The sequence below is a fragment of the Neopsephotus bourkii genome, unplaced genomic scaffold (genome assembly GCF_033783945.1).
Source record: "Neopsephotus bourkii isolate Nb327-2 ecotype Australia unplaced genomic scaffold, CSIRO-AGI_Nbou_v1 NB_1080, whole genome shotgun sequence".
Taxonomy (NCBI): Eukaryota; Metazoa; Chordata; class Aves; order Psittaciformes; family Psittacidae; genus Neopsephotus; species Neopsephotus bourkii.
This window is the reverse complement of record NW_026901568.1, coordinates 4,019,327-4,038,004: the sequence shown is the minus strand read 5'-3', so window position 1 is coordinate 4,038,004 and position 18,678 is coordinate 4,019,327. Positions and strand designations below refer to the sequence as shown.

The 18,678-nt window shown below is 42.0% G+C and overlaps 1 long non-coding RNA gene across 1 annotated transcript; it reads left to right on the top strand.

Moving 5' to 3' along the window:
* Positions 1 to 12,208: 12,208 nt before the first annotated feature.
* On the top strand, positions 12,209 to 14,650 carry LOC133217018 (uncharacterized). Its single transcript, XR_009726791.1, has 3 exons — positions 12,209 to 12,343; positions 12,946 to 13,020; positions 13,420 to 14,650. It is a non-coding gene; the product is annotated as an uncharacterized LOC133217018 (long non-coding RNA).
* Positions 14,651 to 18,678: the final 4,028 nt, after the last annotated feature.

Below are 18,678 nucleotides of genomic sequence, written 5' to 3'. Positions count from 1 at the left end.
TTACAGACCTTCTGAGCAAAGCTTTCTTCTCAGTTACTGATTCCCCAGTTCCAAAGCTTTGCTCTGAATTAGTTAAACCTCTGAGTCAGAGGAATAATGAGTGGTTCTCAATAGCATTAAAAGCCAAAGAGCACCCAGGGCTACTTGCATGAAGCAATATGCTCTGCGCTAAAGCACTGGATTTGTCTTTTTCCAAGATGGTCTATCAGTTCATATGCGGTTGTCTCCAAAATGGAAGGGATTTCACTAGGAAGTGCTCACACCGCATAAGTCTGTAATTGCCTCCTGCATTAAAGCAGTGCTTCAGTAGTCTGACTGTTTTAGGCCAACCACTTTTCACACATCATTGTCTTGAAAATGCAATAGAACTTCAGCTATTTGACTCCATCCAACTTGCAATCCTCATCTTAGCATCTAAGGGGACACCAGCTGAGATTATTGTGTTCGTTCTCTCTGGCTAATGCTGGACTCATTTCAAAATCTCTCTGATACGTTATAGCTCATAGTCAAGAGGCAGTGCTTGCTGGAAGGGTGACATCTTTTCATTTGCTCTTAGAAGGAGGTCATTTTAGTAGTTTGCACAAAATTCCCCAAACAGCAGTGTGAGTATTTATGCCACTTTCCATCAGCTGGAAGCTAAGGGTGGCTTTATTTTTATGTTCAGTGTATAATGAGGTATTGAGCTAGTGGCATGAGCTGCTCCCTGGGCACTGTCCCCCAGCGTTCTTATTTCTTTATAGACTACAATCAGCTACAAAATATTTCACATATGCTAACAAAGCAAAATTGTGTCCAGGAAGGTAATGGGCCTCTCTCTTCCTTGAGGTTAAGGACATAGATATGTAACAAAAATGCTGCGGTAAAATCAATGTGGATTATATGTGTCTTCTTGAGAAGGAAGCACAGATGATATTTAAATGATCTTAAAAATAGGATTATTTCTATAAAAAAAAGTTAAAAAGCAGAAAAAAAAAATGAGCTACCTTCCTTCTGAAGGCACTGTCAGCAAAGGTTTCTAAAGCTGGGCTAGCCAGTGATTGCTGAAGGCTTACAGTTAACTGCAGTTATTTATAATTGTGAAATTATAGCTGGACCCTGGCTGAATAAACCTTGAACTTTAGGACTGGGAGATTTTGTGGAGTGGCAGGCTTTTCTTTGGGGTGTGCAAAGCCCATTGATATAACTCTCCTTTGGGCAGGATGAGCTTGAGATGGCATGGAGGGCATCACACCACGTCCCTTTCTTCTGCTTCTGCACAGTGGGTCTGATGTGACCGTCCCTGCTCCAACCCTGGCAGTGTTCAAGGCTAGGTTGGACAGAGCCTTGGGTGACATGGTTTAATGTGAGGTGTCCCTGCCCATGGCAGGGGTGTTGGAACTGGATGATCTTAAGGTCCTTTCCAACCCTAACTATTCTATGATTCTATGACTTTGGACTTGGGTAGGCACCACCAAAATAGCACAGTAACTCCAGGAGCCATTCTTGATTCTCCTAAGATGAGTTTCAGGTTTTCTGTGGATGCAGCATGTGCCTGCATTGACCACTTCCATAGGCTGTGTCTTAATAATCCTGGGGGAAAAAATGAAAATAAGTGAGTAGTTCTTTATTTCTTTGCTTGCAATAAAAGATGGGCAGTGCATCTTGGGAAGGTCAAGTCTGTCTGGCACTGCCAGGATGCTGGTGTTTTTGAAACAGCCATCTGTTCAGAGCACAGTGAAAAATTGGTTTGTGACTGCCCAAAGTCACTTCAGCTCATGAATTAAAAGAAGTACATCAGTATTTTACCAGTAACAACAAATAATTTACCATTTGGAAAAATAAGCTTTATATCCATGACTTGATGAGTGATGGTTTGTTAGCGATCTGATTTAGGTATTACTGGCTAAAAGGAGAGCATGGAAATTGAGCCCTTGCGACTGTCAACGTGTCACCAAAAAGATCATGGTCAACAGATCAGCTGTAATGAATTGCACAAGGGCACTGGGGAAGGAGGTCAGGGACTCACTGTGGTGAGCCACACCAGCTGACAGAGCTTGAAATAAGAAAATAAATAACCTGTATACTCCGCTCCTATCTGAGGCAGAAACTGGCTTGTCCATTATTTTCTTTCTCTCTGCTATATTAATACATGTGATGAAATTGTAAAAACTTTGGCAGATCTAGAGTCATTTTCTCATTTCTTTGTTCCTTTCTTTTTTCTCCCGGCAGCTGCTTTCCTCTTCTCTCTGCTTCTCTACCTTATTCTTTTTTTATGGCTGTTACCAGCTGCTGCATTTTCATCTCTGATTCTGCTTTTCTTCCCTTAAGGCATGATCCAAAAATACAATCCAGTGACTTCTGTAGTTTTTGTACTTTCCTGGTTGGGCCCAAAATGTGCTATGTTTTGTCATTAAGTTTTACAAGCCCAAGTTTTGGAGGCCAGCTTTTGTCTGATTCTTCTTTGCTAATTTAAGTTTGTATTGCTGCTTTAATCATAGAATCATAGAATAGTTAGGGTTGGAAAGGACCTTAAGATCATCAAGTTCCAACCCCCCTGCCATGAGCAGGGACACCTCGCTCTAAACCATATCACCCCAGGCCTCGTCCAACCTGGCCTTGAACACTGCCAGGGATGGAGCATTCACAACTTCCCTGGGCAACCCATTCCAGTGCCTCACCACCCTAACAGGAAAGAATTTCCTCCTTATATCCAATCTAAATTTCCCCTCTTTAAGTTTTAACCCATTACCCCTTGTCCTATCACTACAGTCCCTAATGAAGAGTCCATCTCCAGCATCCCTATAGCCCCCCTTCAGATACTGGAAGGCTGCTATGAGGTCTCCATGCAGCCTTCTCTTCTCCAGGCTGAACAGCCCCAACTTTCTCAGCCTATCTTCATATGGGAGGTGCTCCAGTCCCCTGATCATCCTTGTGGCCCTCCTCTGGACTTGTTCCAACAGTTCCATGTCCTTTTTTTTTGTTGAGGGCACCACAACTGCACACAATACTCCAGGTGAGTTCTCATGAGAGCAGAGTAGAGGGCAGGATCACCTCCTTTGACCTGCTGGTCACACTACTTTTGATGCAGCCCAGGATACGGTTGGTTTTCTGGGCTGCAAGCGAAATTAGGGACATTAATTAGGGAAAACATTTCTCCCTTGAATATGGTGTTGATTAATGTACATTTTACAGATACGCTGTCGCTTCCCTGGTGCTGCAGTGCTCATCTTTGAGGTACTCAGCACTGCTCTTTGGGACCATACTTCATGATGCAGTGAGGAGAAAATCCCACATAAAATAGTGGAGCCTTTTTATAATGATGTGGCTTAAAAGGGCTAAATATTGCTCCTGCTGTTGTATATAGAATGGCTGGGCTGGACTTGGGTAATAGAGGTGCTTGGTGCTCAAGGGCTCAAGGGCTGCATGCGACAGCCTCCTGCCTGCTATGCTGATGGTGATCTCTGAGCATGGTGATGTGTGGTAGGAAGTCCCTGATATTTCCTTATGGAGGGCTGGGCTCTGGCCAAGCAAAGAGCTCTCAGACAGGGAAGTTCTTTCTGGTTCACATGAAATGGGAGTCCAATGCAATAACATGAAAATACGAAGCTTTGGTAAGATATTGTACATAGCAGGCTGCTGAAAGTTATTAAAATCACAGAAAAGCTGCCTGGTGTGGAAAGTTTCATTAGAAGTTACCTCTCTGAGTTCAGTCTCAATTTAATAAGAGATAATGTCTCTAGCTTCTTGAAATTTAATTTGATAGTTTATGAAGAAAATAATTAAAGCATATTGTGGCATCAGTCACTTTTTATTTCATAGAAAGGCCGTATGAAAGCGTACCATTCATACTGCAGCAAGAGTTTATACCGGGCTGCAAATTCCATTTGTCCTTATTGACACAACATCCACTAATCCAAAGTAAATGGGAAGGAAATGATTGAAAATAAAATTTTTAATAAAGGATAACCTTGACCTTGAGGCTACATACAATGAAAGTTGGTGGGAATGCTTGGAAAAGTTGCAGGTTTATGGGGAAAGAGGATGTTTCTGGTACCTGATAGCAAATTGGTGCTACCTGTCTCTGGGAGACACATACAAGCTAAGACTTTCTGGATGCTTTGCTCATACCACATAGTGTTTTAGTGGACTGACAGTTCCACTGTGTCATGTGGAGAGTAATACCAAATAATACTGCTCTGCCCATGGTTTCCAGGCCATGGTCACTATTTAATGTCTTCTGTTAGACACCACTCGCTTGAGGACAGGTGAGCAAAATATAAGCCACTAACTGTTCTTCAATGATCTGATCCCTGCATTCTGTATGGTTAAAACCTTAACAGTGAGACCTTTTTCCCTCTTGGCAAGCACCCATTACCTCTGTTCACTGACTTTGTTAGCATAGTTTTTCTGTGGGCATAAGGAGGAGAAAAAAATGCATCCTCTTGTCCGGAAATCCGAAGCTGGAGCATCTTTTATTTGGTATAAGGCTTATTGTGGCTCTTCCCAGGTTTGTGTCTCCTATTGTGACTAGAAAATGTTCAAGAACACTTCATCTGCAGGCCATAACAATAGGTTTCAGAGAGTGTTCTGAAGCTTGGATTTGCCTCTGGAAGGGTTTTAATCAGACTTTTTTTTTTTTCCTCTCACCTTTTGGATATTTTACAGTTTTCAGTAACTGCTTTGAATCAAGTCCATAAGGACGTATAACATGCCAAAAATAGATTAACCTCAAGCCTCTATTACAATTACCACTTTGGATTTCTGTATCACTTACTCCTTAAGTGGTTTACAAGCAATTATATCTAAGTCTTCCAGAGTCTCTTGGAAGGAGCATTTCCTACCCTGCTTTACAGAGAGAAATGGGGCATCAGAGAGGATCAGATCCTGATCCACAGCGTGCTGAAACCCCACCTCCATGAAGCGCAGAAAGGAGGCTGCTGTGCTGGTAATCTGGCCAAGTGAGTGAGGTTTGTATAGATGGAGGAGCAAAAAGAAGCAGAGGCAGAAGCACACGGGGTGGGGAAGGGAGTATATGCAATAAAGTAGGTAGGTACGTGGTTAATCCTCATTATGGGTGGAGAGCTGGAAGCAGGCTCTGACGTGCAGACATGTGGCTGTTGTGCAGGAATTGGACAATATTAACTAAAACACTGCTGAACATGAGGGGAGATGAGGGGTGAAGGGCGGTCATGAGGGGAGAGCATGAGGGGAGACGAGGGGGGGCCATGAGGGGTGAAGGGTGGTTTTGAGGGAAGATCATGAGGGGAGAGAAAGGCAGCCATGAGGGGAGATCATGAGGGGAGGTGAGGGATGGCCATGAGGGGTGGGGGGCCATTGTGAGGGGAGAGAAAGGGTGGCCATGAGGAAAGAGCATATGGCCTGGAAAGGCAAGGGGTTGTCATGAGGGGAGAGGAAGGGCAATCATGAGGGGAGATTGTGGGGGGAGAAGAGGGATGACCATGAGGGGAGATTGTAAGGGAGAGAAGGGGTGGCCATCAGGGAGATCTTGAGGGGAGATGGGGGATGGCCATGAGGGGAGATCATGAGGAGAAAGGGGGTACAGTCATCAGGGAAGATTGTGAGGGAAGAAGAGGGGCAGCCATGAGGAGATCATGAGGGTGAGAAAGGACATTCATGAGGGGAGATAATGAGCGGGAAGGAAGGGCAGTCACAAGGGGAGATTTTGAGGAGACAGGAGGAGAGTCCATGAGGGCCGATCATGAGGGGAGAGCAAGGGCAGCCATGGGATGTGAGGGTTTGCCATGAAAGGTGAGGGGCAGTCATGAAGGGAGATCATGAGGAAAGACTATGAGGGGAGAGCAGGGGCATCTGTAGGTGTGAAGGATGGCAGTGGTGGGGGGTAAGGGCAGCAGCTATAGTGTGGGGTGCTATGAGGGGCAGGTGAGGGGTGGCTATGAGTGGAGATCATGAGGGGCAGCCATAAGGGGAGATCTTGAGGGGAGAACAGTTTGTTCTCAGTGACATTGTTCAGTGGTGGGCTTGGCAGTCCTGGGGTAGTGGTTGGGCTTGCTGATTTTAAAGGTCTTTTCCAACCCGGTTGATTCTATGATTTTTAAAAAGCAGGATTTTGTTAATCTGATAGGATTAAATTGAAGCATGGCATTGCCATCACTGCTCTCAACCCTTAATGCCAGAAGGCAGAAAGAATGTCAGGAAGACCTGAAAAACCTCAGTTCCTCCCAGAGGAGAGCTGGAATATCTGCAGACGTTTGCTGAGCTGTGTTGACCACAGGGGGCAAGGACCTGATGCAAGGACAGATGGCTAAGGTGCTGCCAGCAGTGAGATATGGCATGGTATCCAGAGCTGATCCTTGACACAGAAGTTTGTAACTTCTGCTTCAGAACTCGGTTCCCCAACAGTGATGTTCCAAATGTGATGTTTCATGGTTGTGCAGAGGTACACCATTATTCTGCTGCTTCTGCTCAAAAAATGACAATGGGCAACACTGTAAGACTGCATAATCCAAGTACTGCTGAAAACACATCTTATTTTTCCTCCTAGCTTGCTTAATTAATTTCTTTCTACTTTTTTATACTGTTTGATGAATGTTATTTCAGACTACTGTCAAAGGGAATGTGAGAAGGGAAAAATGAGCCACCTACATACCGATTCTAATACAATTGTATTTCCCTTGCAAAACAGAGGATTAATAAAAATAGGTGTTAGCCCATATGCTTGACAGGGAGCATTTAGAATCATCATGCCATGTACTCGGGAAAAGAAAAATGAACACATCTGGTAATATTACAAATTTGGTTTCTTTGAAGGTTATTAGACATCGATGTGAGGAAAGCTAACAAAACTGGACAACTGCATAATGTTTGGTGTCCAGAAGAAAGCCTCCAGCTGGAATTACTTGTACAAGTTTTCATACCCTTTATTATCATGATTAAACTGAAAGGCTAAGTATTTCTTGTTGCTAACACTTTAGATTCTGTTAGCGTTTGTAGGCATCTTATTACAGACACTAAACTGACATAAGAACAATATCCTCTGAAGTAATCACAGCGCAAACAGTTATGAAAGGAGAAGGGAGGATTCTGTCTATTTTAAGGATTAAAAATACAGCTGCCTTGGTTAAAGGGAGGGAATGCAGACAGCTGGAGTTGGTGACCACAGGGTTTTGTGCACAGAAACCCACCACCCTGACATGCCGCTGTGTGTCAAAATGCAAGATTAGGTTATTAAAATTACCCTAATTAAGAACATTCTTGAGCTGGGGGCCCAATTTAGAGCTCTTAGGAAAGCCAGTGTACACAGGCTATTCAGCTGCTAGTTGCACGCAGCTAATATACTTTTGAATTACATGTAGCTGCTGCTTCCAGCTTGGCTTGCTGTGGCGTTTCCTTCCCTCACAATGCTGAGTGAATAATTTATGGGTGAAGTTTGTCTTTCTCTCACATTTATATTTCCTATTTCAAAACTCTTTGAAAAATTTATCAAAATAAGCCTTTTCCTTTAGTTCTTTTCTGAGGAGGCCATAAGAAAAGTTTCTGCTGCCTAATTGGAGGTTCCCAGAATCAACTTTCTCCTGCACATACACACCAATTTAAAAGTATCTGCTTTGTGAATATTTGCTGTAATCTGACTGGGTTACTGCTTAGAAGCTTTTTGTGCTAATGAATGTTTCTCCCAGGGAAGTTCCCTTTTCAATATTTGTGGAAGACACACAAAGGACAAGGACACAGTTATCTTAATTTGCAAATGTATTTTAATATTTATGATGCCTATTTTAATATTCACTCATTTTCTATTTGTGCAAATGCAGCATGTCTGTTTTAAGGTAGAATACATCGTGGTAATTTGTTTTGTCACCAGAAACATTAATGTTGGGAACAGCTAGTGCAAGGTTGGACAAGCAGAAATCCTACTGCCTGAGTGAGGCCTTAAATAAGCTCATAAATCACAGAAGTTGGCTTCCTCCTCCAACGGGAAGTTGAAAATAAGAATACTGTGGTCAAATTTACACAGTTTGTGGATATTGGAAGGGCCACCATGACCCTACATGTGCCACAGAAGCCGGGCTGGGGCTGTATGGGATGCTTTGGAAATGTCCTTCCTTTGGTGAATCACTTGTCATCACATGCTGCACTTAGCTGACTCATATCCCAAGGTATTTAAAGGAAGGCAAGGATGAAAAGCACTTTGGACCCAGTCAGAAAGGAATTAATCTTCCATTTGAAACCAGTGCTGCTGCAGAGCATTCCCCCTCTTCTCTGATTGGTGTGCGGCATCCAGCGCTTCTTGCTATTCATCTCGTACCTGTCGACAGCTCTTCAAGTTGTCTTATGGGGAATTTCCTCCTACATGTTATTCGAATATTTTTGTTTTATCCTGTCCTGATAAATGATCTTGCCAGCAAAGATTGCTTCTTTTCAGGGCTGGCAAACACCATTTCTTACCTGATGGCTTATTGGGAATGCAATTGGAAAAAACATGATGACATTTTAAAAAAGCATGTTGGAATAAAAGGAGAGGAGAGATTTTTATCACCCACCCAGTAGCTGCAGACAGAGGAAGTTCTAATTCTGGTTACATCCAGAGTGTACAATTTTTCTTAGTGGACTTGGCGATTAAGTACTTAGCTGAAAAGCATGAGTGTCACAGGCTGATGGCTTCTCAAGGTTGCTGTGCTAGCACAGGAAGATGGGCCCCTCCATCACCTTGTGAGTGGTGTGGCCTGTGCCCTTCTATTGAGTGGTGGAGGAGGTGATCTCTGCCCAGCTGTGTGCTTGGTTCCTGTAGAAACAAAAGTCTCCCCATTTATCTTCTCTTTGAAGGCACAGATGTTCTTACCTCAGAGTTTTCCTCACTGCTTCTTGGTCTCTTTTCAGATTGTATGAAGCAGCATGATGATAACCAGTACCGTTCTGCCTCTGCTGAGGGTTTTGGTGCGGTAGCTGTCAAAGCTCCTCAGTAAGAGCTACGTTGAGTAAGTGAAGGAGTGGCATTTTGCTATCTGAGGTCCTTTCAGATCCTTTCTAGATCTAAGCATACTTGTAGTTTAGTATGCTTGAAAATAATGAGAATTGTGTTTAACAATACACATGTTTGTGATTAATAACTACTTTCTTGTAGGTGCTCTTGGTCTTCCAAGATGTTAGGAAAAGTCAATGAAATTAAGGTACCCCATTGCACAGAAGTTCAAACCCAAGTGGGAGTACCCACAGCAAAAGTGATTCTGCTCAAATCAACAGCTTTCAAAATCATCTTGGTTTACTCCAGTTATTCTGTGTTTGGGGGGGTGTGGGGTGGTAGTGGTGTTGTGACACTCATTTTAATTGGTACAAAATCAGCAGTATTAAAGTTAAGCAATTTTTCTGCATACTTTGTCTTCTAAACAGAATTTCTGGTTATTTCTATAGCCCTGATTTTGCTGTCAACAGAAATACTCAGAGATACCTATTGTGATCTTTTTGTGGAGGTGCCATACACACCCCCAAAAAATAACCTATGTTCAGCAGCAGATAATTCACCTGCTTTTTCAAAGTATAAGCTCAAAATCTCAATACCTTGTTTTATTTCTCAATTATGTCAATAATCCCTTAATCTACGTTTTACTTCTTTATTCATGTGTTCATTGAACTGTATTGTGAAACACCTTGCTGAAGAAGTTATTTTATTACTCGTTATAATCGTAGGATAGTACCTATATATTGGAGGAGGAAGAAGGAAAAGTTACTTGGCAAGTTTATTTGAACTCATCAGGAAGTCAGCATAAAGCACCCTAAGATGTGATTTCCAAAACCAGCTGAGTGCCTCTCCTCCAGAATCTGCCCAGGTGAAAAGGTAACTGGTCACACTGACAACTAAAAACCTTGGAGATGATCACTACGATGCGATGGGATATTCTGCCTGCAAACATGGACTAGAGAATACTCTTCTTACTGTGGCAGACAGTACAGGGGAGGAGATGGCACAGTGCTGTAGCTCTCTAGCTTGGTCCTTTGTGAGTAATATAAATATATAAATGTTTTCTGGTTTTCATATTGGATCCTTAGTGGGGGAGCTGGGAGAACAGCTTTGCATCTGAACTGACTTGGGTAAAATCAGCACATTTACCTTGGACACCATCCTGATTTTCAAAATGTCAGGGGAGAGCAGTCAGTCCTGACAAGAGATCTCTTTATGACTTTTAAGTTGTGTTTATTCTTCCTCTCTTATTTCAGTTACCTAAACATTTATATAATTCAAAGATTTATTTTAGCGCAGCAAAGCAAGCTATAGACCAGATACTGTATTTCATTTGCTGTTTAGCCCATAACTAACAAAGCAGCAATTTCTTTATTAGAGGATAAACTCACATCTGAAAATACACTGTCAGTGGTGTCAAGAGGAAGGTGATAAGCTGCACCATTTCTGGGCATTAATGCTTTCATTTATTTTCAAATAGTTTGCAGAGCAGCTGACACCTGGCACATAGACCGGCGCCGTTAAATCAGATCGAATGAATGTCTGAAAGAGTTTTTGGAATGGCTGTGTACTGCCACTGTAAGCCAAAAGAAGAAACTCACACTATTAACATTTTTCTTACAAGAGGCATTTCACTTGCTCATACGCTCTTTGCATGGCACTTACTCTGGTGAATTTAAGGTACATCCTATTCTGCATAGCAGTGAAGCATATCCTTAAGTCTCGCTGAAATGTAGAAGACGACAGAGATTACAAGTCCTTCCTGAGGTGCCGGAACAGAACCCATTAAGGTATTGCAAGTCATGCAATTCAATGGCCCTGAAAATATAATTTGATTGTAATTCAGGAGGTTACTAAAAGGAAATCCATTCTAGGCTGTTAGATAAGCAAAAGCCGAGAAGTGTTTTTCTAGGAGTGGTTAAATGTGAGGTGTGAGTCCCTTATCTCTTTTGTTTGCAGTTTATCACCACTGAAGGCAAGTAAAAGGGGAATAATACGTAGTTCACAGGAGAAGATTGGATTAAGCTTTCCCAAAGGTTTTGTGGGAGCTATTTCCATTTCACTCTTGTCTGGATTAGCCTAACTGCTTCAGGCTATTCCCAAATCTGCAAAGGAGAAGGTCTTGGTGCATGGCAGGGAGGGGAGGATGGCCAGTGCCTTGTTTCTTTCTGGAGGAATTTGCCTTTGAGTTCTGTAAAGGAATTAGGAGAGCTGTGAAATCCTACCTGAGTGCAGAACTTCTTTTACTGTGGAGCTTTTTCAGATTTCTTTTTGCCGTGTAAGCTTACTGCTTTGTAATGGGTGTCTCCTGTAAGTGTTGATTAGAGTAGGTGTTAGAAGAAACCAGAGTGCTCTCATATATTGCTGTGATTATATTCAATGCCCCTGTTTACAGCTCTAGTTACTGCAGCTCAGTTTATGCATATTAAATAGCTAATGAAATATTGGCATGGACTTGAGGTGGTTGAGTTTATGTATTATGATACTGAATTTTAAAATGCTATGTCTTTGGTACCCTGTGCAACCTTGGAATAAGCTCTAAAATACACCTAAATGAAAGGTAGATTCAACAAGTGTAACGAAGAGCAGTGTTGCCGTGACTGCAGGCAAGCATGCAAGGGTGCCTAATGTGCTGTCTGACCAAGGTGAAAGTAGAGGCAGCAGCATAGAGACCTTGCAGACACCTGCTGGGTACTTGCAAGAGACTGACACTGCTAAATAAAACTGACTCAGAGAGATAATATAGAGCACCGTTATTTTGGTGCTTCTGATTAACTTAACTTTCATTGTATGAGTCCTTAACTTTTCCTTAACTTTTAGTGTAGGAATCAAGAGGGAAGGGCAGCCAGTCTCTCCCTGCAGGATTCTACCTGGCTCACTGTGTGACTTGGAAATAACCCCAGGTTTTCTGTATTTTGTTTCTGTGTGAGAATGACTTCTGTAGCAGCAGAGCATAGGACACGCTTGCCCCTGCTTCAGCGCAGTGAAAGGATCCGCTGCTTCCAATTTGGTGAAATCCAGTCTCTGACAGTGCACCCATTCCGCCTGCATTATATTCATTTTCGTGGAAATGATGCAGTCTGAGTGCAAGGTTGTTCTCATTTATAAATATTAGTTTAGGCAGGGTGAGTTTTCCAAGCAAAGGATGATTATGCGGAGGAGATAATTTGTGATTCAGAAATATTTACTGTCCAGCTACTCCAACTTTTTCAAATACATCATGGTCTATAAAATTCATGTGTGTGAAAAAGAGAGTGCAGTTATGGAATATTATGTTTTACTATTCCAGTGACAATTTAACTTAGAAGAAGTGATCACAAGTAGACACTCATCAACACTCATCACTTTCCAGCTAATACTACACTGTTTGCAAATAGAACGGGAGAAAATCTCTGCATCTTGAAGGCTCTGACAGGTAACTGTGAAGAAGTTTATAACAGCCCTTGGAGCTGAAATGAAGGGCACCTTTCCCTGCTTTTTCATTCCTGAGGAGGCAGGCAGTAGCTCTTCCTTGCTCACTAACGGACAGTGCTGATCAGCACAGCATCTTCCCATTCACGTCAGACCTTTTGTTTTTAAGGACCACACGTTTCTTTTCTAACATGTTTCTTATTTCTCTCTGTTGTAACTGCTGCATCTTCTTTGAGCTCTTGGGCACTATGAGACATGTCCTAGATGTTGAATCTTGTCATTTTTGATGAATCTGTGAAGCACAGAGCTCAGCTGAAACTGCAGCTCAACATCCTGAAGTGCCAGTTTAATCTATTTCTAGCATTGGAAAAGAAAGGGGGGAGAACCAGAAAACCTCACAGCTTTCTACCAGTAATAACAATGGGAACAAACTGGCTTTCAGAAAATAATTTAATACCTGGAGTATTGGAGATGGCCTTTGAGTATTGTATTTAAAAGAGCCTAAGGTAGGGGAAGTGTCCTGTTACTGTGACTTGTATAAAAAAAATAAAAAAACCTAAACTTTTTTCCTATAAGAGTTCATTAAAGTGCAGTTTTCTGTTACGGTTTTCGGGACTGAGACTGCAAGTGGAACAGCCTTCTCTTTGAAATCCTGAAGACTGTTTTTGCCTTAGCATCATTGGATCACTTCTTGGGTATGTGCCCTTCATATATTGTTTTATCTGAGCTTGAGATCTGGAGGGGTTGAGTATTAATTGTTATGGTGGAGCAGCTAATGGCAGTTCTTTTAAGAGATGATTGATTACTCACCAGGAGGGTTAGAGGAAGCTTTTAAAGGCAAAGATGGATGCTGGCTAACCTGTTTGCCATTGGAAAGTCAGCAAAATTAGGTCTTTATGTCACAGAATTTGAAATTTCCCTCTGTATTCACCAGAGTAGGAAGACAAATTTCACCATTGTTTTCATAATTCCATCTGGGTTAAGACAGTTGCCATCCCAATTAAATGTCAGACAAATGCCACAGAAGATGAGAATTAAAGTTCGGATGCCATGTCTGCCTGGTTCTCAGGATCAAACAGTTAATTTCCTCACAGATGCTAATGAGCAGCTTCACTGTCTCTGAATGGGCTCCAGCTCTCCAAGAGGCTGTGGACAGTTTCTGGATGTCTCCATGGGCTGATGGTAGACAGGTCTGTGGTTGTGTGCCTGCAGTAAAGTGGTAAAACCTATCCTTCTGTTCCAGCCTGCTCTCTTTCTCATGCCAGCTTATTATAGGCTGTTTGAGATGTTCCAGGATAAGCCACTTCTTTTCACATATTTTCATTTGTAAATTCACTCTGTGCCTGGGCATCTCTTTTGTGTGTGTGTGTTTGGAAATCAGTGGTTCAATTTAAAACTATTCAGTATGATGTCAAGGTTCACACCCTCCAAAACAGCAATCTTGTTTTAATGCTTGAGTTGCTTTAGGTTTCTCTCCAAATACCTTTAATTCTCTAGAAAATCTGCAGCATATCTGTAAGTATATAGACTATACAGAAGTATATGTAAAGGTATCTGAGTGCATTAGGCCAGATATTAGGAATAAATGGGATGACCACCTGTTTAGCATTCAGCTTCACCTATCTAAACTATAATTTTCATTTGTACTGTGTGACATTTAAATCAATGCCCACAAAATAAAATTGCTTTGTTTAATAATCCTTTGTGCCAGGGTTATCAATAGTTCATTAGTCTTGCTTTGCATCTGTCAATAAAAGGTGCATCTGAGAAGGAGAATGCTCAAGGAAAGGAGTATATTCTGTATGGGAAGATGTCTTCACTTTGGCCACCCTTTCCCTCCTTTTGATTGTAGGCTGCATGGTGTGGTTGCAATGTACCCATAGCTTTTTTTTTTCTCTTGAAACGTGGTAGAGACTGCTATAAGGTTTCATTTATTCCTGAAGAGCCAAAAGTGGCTCTTGAGTCCTGAGCTATATTCACACCATAAAAACACAGGTGTGAGAAACTTCCACAGCAGGATCAGTAATTATTTTAGCTGCCCTTTGGGTTTTGCCACTCATCCAAAAGGCATTCATGCAAAGGCAAGTTGTCCCTTCCTGGCTAGAAACCAGTGTGCCTCTGAACAAGATGACAGCATGCTGCATGCTGACTAATGAGTGCCCCTTCCTGGGCCACCTAGGTGCTCCTCACTCATTACCTTGGTTTATGTAGCTTGACATGAGAAATTGGATATTATCCCAGCAAGGTGGCATGGCTTCAGGCAATGATATTTTACTCACATAATCTTGCCAAGTTCATCTTAGCAGCATTTTATTTTCTGGTTCCTCTTGATCTGTATCACTGAACTCTCTACAGAATGTGCTGGAGACACTTCTGCGACAAAGTTGACCAAACAAAACTTCAGCACACCCTTGGTAATTTCAGCTTTTTATCAATTAATTGGAACTCCAGATAGTTTGACAAGGAGGTCAACAAATAAATTATGTCATTAATTACATACCAAATAATTACTTTAATGGCTGCTAGGATGCTACTTGATTTCTTTCACCATGATCATTACACAGTTGCAGCAAGTTTTACTAATGATCAGCATACAGTGGTTTCACAGTTCATCAAACCAGTAGATGTTGACTGGTCATTACCAAGGTGTTTGAATGACCCAGTTTCTGCAGCAGTGATATACAGGACAGGAACCTTGCCTGGGTGTACTTTCTTGCATACAAATGGGATTTCTGGTCACAGAAGAACTTCTTGTGGTTACTTGGAGGTTGAGCTGGAAGGTGCAGTAGCACAATTGTGCCCATTGTCCTTCAGCTGAGAAACCTCTAGAGGCTGGAGCCTGGGTAGATTGCTGCAGACTGGGGCTCCACCATGACCCTACGCTTACGTTGTGAATCGATTCAGCACATCTAAGAGAAGCAGAGAGTTTATGTAGCCCCATAAAGTGATTGCAAAGGCCTCCAGGAATATGTAGAGTTCATTCTGAAAAAAAAAAAAAAAAGCATCTAAGAGAGACAAAACCCTCTGGCCTTCTAGTACTCTAGAAACAAGGTTTTGAACATACACATACCTTGTTAAGTAGACCCAGAGAAAAGTTTTGACTGAAAAACTATTTTGTCAGCATATTGTTTCAATGAATGTTTCATGAAAGCCTTTTGATTTCTTCAGATTTCTTGTTAGAACAACATTGATCATGTAATTCTGATGCAAGTAATTTCTTCTTCCAGTTTATTTTATTTCCTTTTCCATTTTGCCACAGGAAAAAGAACAGAAGATTGAAAAGTTATAATGTCTTCAGACTAATCCTATACCCTTTATTTCACAATGTACTGCTGGAAATAAGAAATGGGGGAAAGAGAACTCAAAAATTGGCAAACTGAAAAAAAAATTGCCATTTCTCTCAAGATACATTTGCCTTCTTTGAAATCAGTTTTATTCATATGTAAGTTAGATAAGTGGTCTCATAACACTAGGCTACAGTTGAACAAAAAAGATTTGTATATGAAGAACTGAGTGATTTTAAACAACTTCTTGTGTTACGGTATTTTCTATCAATATTTCATCAGAAGAAGTCAGTGATTTACTCTGAGTCTTGCTTTGCTGATGCAGGTAAGCTGTCTCTGTTCAAGTGTCATTCTTTGACGATTTTCTCTGCTGATAAGAGTTAGCAAGGAGAATGAAAAGGGACAAATGCTCATAGCATAGTCTCCAGACAAACAGGGAGAGAATGAAAGAATTGTGGTTCTTTTTGAAATGATGTCTCTTTCCTCCTGGCTGCAGGAGTCCCACAAGCTGTTAAGTGTGTTTCCACGATTCAAGTGCCTACTGACTCCAGGACGCTGAGGTGGACCTCCATGGGCAAATATTGCCCATGACCTTCTCCTGCAATTGCCTGCTTTGAATGTGGCAGTGAAAAGTAGTTCCATTAGCAGGTGATGCACTGGGTTTATGCAGGATGCTTGAAAATCTGTACTCATGAGAATGATTGGAAATTTCTAGTCTTTTCTTTGCTCCAGGCCAAATGCAGATGTTATTCAGAAAGATTGTCCAGTAGAGTCATCTTAAATTGAGCTTTTCTCAACTCTCAATAAAAATAAAAACTCTCCAGTGTCCTCACCCCACCAAAATAACCAGTGATGTCTCCAGGGCTGCAGTGTAACTCCATATGGCAGCAAGACTAAGCGGTAGGAAAACAGGTCAGTTAGAAGGCAAGAGGATATTTGGCACATTTATCCACTGTCTGCTGCTTGTGAAGCTCTTCCAAAACCTGACTATAGCTGTGACTGTCACACTGTGTTTGAAGACCAGATCCAAGAAATGACTCGGGGCCCATCTGTGTTGCCAAATAACTTCACTCTGTTGTTTGCTCCTGGTCTTTGCTGTCTGACTGTCCATGCTAGATGCTGTTTTGAAGTGAGCCAGCTAGTTCCCTCCAAGAGGAAACTCTCCAGGGCTGCTGTCACAGATGCAATGTGTATTCTTATCATCACGCTGTCTCACGGCTCTAATGAGCTGTGAAACATCTCTGGTATCACCGAAGCTATCTTGGACCAACGTTGTCGTTCTGCCATAGGATTTCTTTAAGAGTCCCAGTGGATGTGCAGTGCAGATGTGGCCATCGCCTTCAAGAGGGAACTAGTCCCCAGTCATGCCCTCAAATCCTGTAGGGCCAAAGAGGGAAGAAATTGTTCAAGGTTGGGCTGATGAGTGCACAGCAGGGGTGGTTTGCTCTGACTATGCGGCATTGCTGTGTCCATTGCAGGGAGTCACCTTGGTTGTGAGTAACACACACAATTTTAGTAACAATTTAAAATTTAGAGCATACTGTGAAGGTAACTTCATATGGGAATCCACAGCTATATTACTTTTTCCTAGTTTTATTAGCAAATAAAGCCTTTCTACTGTTTTGCCTCGTGATTTATTTTTTAATGTGTTATAAATAGCCAATGCTCTAGTTTGGGTCAGTTCCCTGTGGAAATAAGTGTATGCCACTTAAATACTAGAGGTTAAATTCTTCCCATTGTATTTTTAGAAACCTTATTATAAGGTAAATTTATTTTGTCAAATGACCAGTAACTAATTTTACAGAAGACGTTAAAGAGAGTAAACTCTAAACTCTCTTCTCTGACTTGGACCTTGACATTTAAAGTGTAAGACTTGAATGTACTGGGCTTTCAAAGGTACGCTAAGTGTTGGCTGAGCAATGTGTCATGGTGAAAGAGGTGGCAGGGCAGTGGAGAGAGGTCTGAGCTTCCTTCACACCAGCCAGAAAAGGAGCCAGGAGCAGTCCAGCCACACCACTGCTGAGCATAGCATAGGGCGATTTCTCTCATCAGAAGCTTGTCAGTGCACCTTGCTGGTGCAGAGCTTTTCTTCTTGTGCTTCTAGCCCTACAAAGGTTATGAAGAGGGAGAAAGGGAGAAAGACAAAGTATGAGGGATATGTGTCATTATGTGGCAATGCAGTTTTTTCCAGAAATGCTAACTGACAGCTAGTCATACAGCACAAGCCAGTGTGTGTCTTCATCTCTGCCATCTGTTGTGGTTGCCCTCTTCCCTGCCTACTCCTGATAGATGAATTGTCTTTTTTTTCATCCTGCTGAGCTTCCTGGACAACTGATCTCCTCTATGCTAGTGCTGGGCCAGTGTCACAAAGCTGCTGAGAAGGCGTGACCTGGAGGAGATCACAGTATCGCAGTATCACAGTATGTTAGAGATTGGAAGGGACCTCAAAAGATCATCCAGTCCAATCCCCCTGCCGGAGCAGGAACACCTAGATAAGGTTACACAGGAACGTGTCCAGGTGGGTTTTGAATGTCTCCAGAGAAGGAGACTCCACAACCTCCCTGGGCAGCCTGTTCCAGTGTTCTGTCACCCTCACTGAGAAGAAGTTTCTTCTCAAGTTTAAGTGGAACCTCTTGTGTTCCAGTTTGTACCTCCCAGCAAGCTACCCACACACTGACACTGGTTTAGCTCCTCACTTGGAAATCTCTCTTGATTTTAATAAAAAAACCAAAATGAAATGAGTTTTGGAGAAACTGGCATCTGTCTTACATGCTGGAGAGGCAAAATCCTTCTCCTCACTGGATGGGGGAGCTGGACTCCAGAATTCACAGCAGTAGACTCTTTCATACCGATGATGTATGTAATGTAATTTACTCCTTTCCCATAATGAAAAGTGTTGATGCAGGTGAAAAACAGCCTTTAACCTATTTTGACCCTGTGGAAGGTCGAAAGAAAAGCTTAACTAATTTAACACTGCCTTTTTTTTTGGAAGGATGCAATTCATACTTTGGTTTAACAATCCAACATAGAAGAAAACAGCATGACTTGAGCCAAGAAGAGGAGTAGAGA